This window comes from Nothoprocta perdicaria, unplaced genomic scaffold (genome assembly GCF_003342845.1).
Source record: "Nothoprocta perdicaria isolate Ctin4 unplaced genomic scaffold, notPer1 scaffold_166, whole genome shotgun sequence".
NCBI classification, from domain to species: Eukaryota; Metazoa; Chordata; class Aves; order Tinamiformes; family Tinamidae; genus Nothoprocta; species Nothoprocta perdicaria.
Window position 1 is genome coordinate 1,774,078 of NW_020454827.1, and position 1,263 is coordinate 1,775,340.

Genomic DNA, 1,263 nt, shown 5'->3' on the forward strand with positions numbered 1-1,263 from the left:
GAGGCTGAGGAGAGAGGCTGGGGAGCGGAAGGTGCTCTGGGCCTGGGGCCTCGTGAATCTCTGCCTTGCAGGGATGCTCTCTACTCACGTGTATGTTGCTTGTTCATCYGGCTCCATBAYRTRAAACATCCTGCCTTGTAGAGCATGTTTTTCACTCTTTCTTTTTCCTTTTCAGGCCTGGAAAATTTCTCGGCTATTACTTCAATATGCCCTTCTGGCCTCTCTGGTATATTGGTGAGTTGTCACTGCCCGTCAGTGAGATTTGGGGAGTTTTGGGGAGGCCGGAACAATTTGTGTTTCCRTTTTCTTGTTGGGGAAATTATTTTACAGGCAGCTTAAAAAAAAAAAACAAAAAACAAACAAACAAACAAAACCCCAAAAACCCAGGATTTCTTTTCTTTTCTTTTCCCCCCATTCATGCTGTGGGAATTTCCTCACTGTAGTGCCAGGGAAGAGTCTCTTAGCAGCTGTGTTGTGGGGCTGCGGGACATTTGCAGATAAGGAACGTTTCTTTCCCATGAGTGGAGTCCCAAGTAGCTGTATCGAATGCTCCTAGAGGATGGGAAGGGGGAAGAGTGAGGCAAAGGTGGAGATGAGGGATGGAAGGTTTGTCAGAAAAGCCTTGCTAAAGAGTTTGAAGCTTCATTGCGGCGGTGTGTGTTGTGCCTGGAAAATACCTTGACTGATGAATTTTAATCTAGAGAGGAGATTTGTCTCTCCTGGTTCTTGCGTAAGAAGAACCTGTAAAGAAGTATTCCCCCCATCCTCAGCATGGCAGTTATTAGTAGCGCTTATAATAACGTAAAATTTTAATGTGTTCTTTTTCCAGATAAAAAAGTAAGTTATTGCACATGCTCATGCCATTTAGCATGATAAAAGGTTTTTTTTCTTTCTTCTAGAGCTTTCCATTGCATGCCTCCTCTGTCTGAATGGCATATTTGAGTTTTGCCTGTTTTTCAAATACACGCTGGCATCAAATACATTGGTTATGACTCCCAGGCAGCGGATCCTTCTGGGGATGCACGATGCAGGTTGGTCTTCTAAATGCCTCTTTTAGAAATCCCTGTTTATCTCCTTTCTTTTCCATTGGTATCTTCACTGAGTGGAATTCACAGCTCCTTTGTTTGGCTGAACACACCAGAAAAATGAATTCCCTGCAACCTATGAAAATTGAAACTGGCAATGCTCAATTGGTGAAGGCTTGAGGGGAGAAATGGAAAGAAGCCCTAGAAAAGGAGAGGCTGGTTAAAGGGCTGTTAAAGG

At 43.8% G+C, this 1,263-nt stretch overlaps 1 long non-coding RNA gene across 1 annotated transcript; it reads left to right on the top strand.

Moving 5' to 3' along the window:
- The first annotated feature begins 10 nt into the window (after window positions 1-10).
- On the top strand, window positions 11-953 carry LOC112944360. Its single transcript, XR_003248757.1, has 3 exons — window positions 11-90; window positions 176-234; window positions 900-953. It is a non-coding gene; the product is annotated as an uncharacterized LOC112944360 (long non-coding RNA).
- The last annotated feature ends 310 nt before the right edge of the window (window positions 954-1,263 follow it).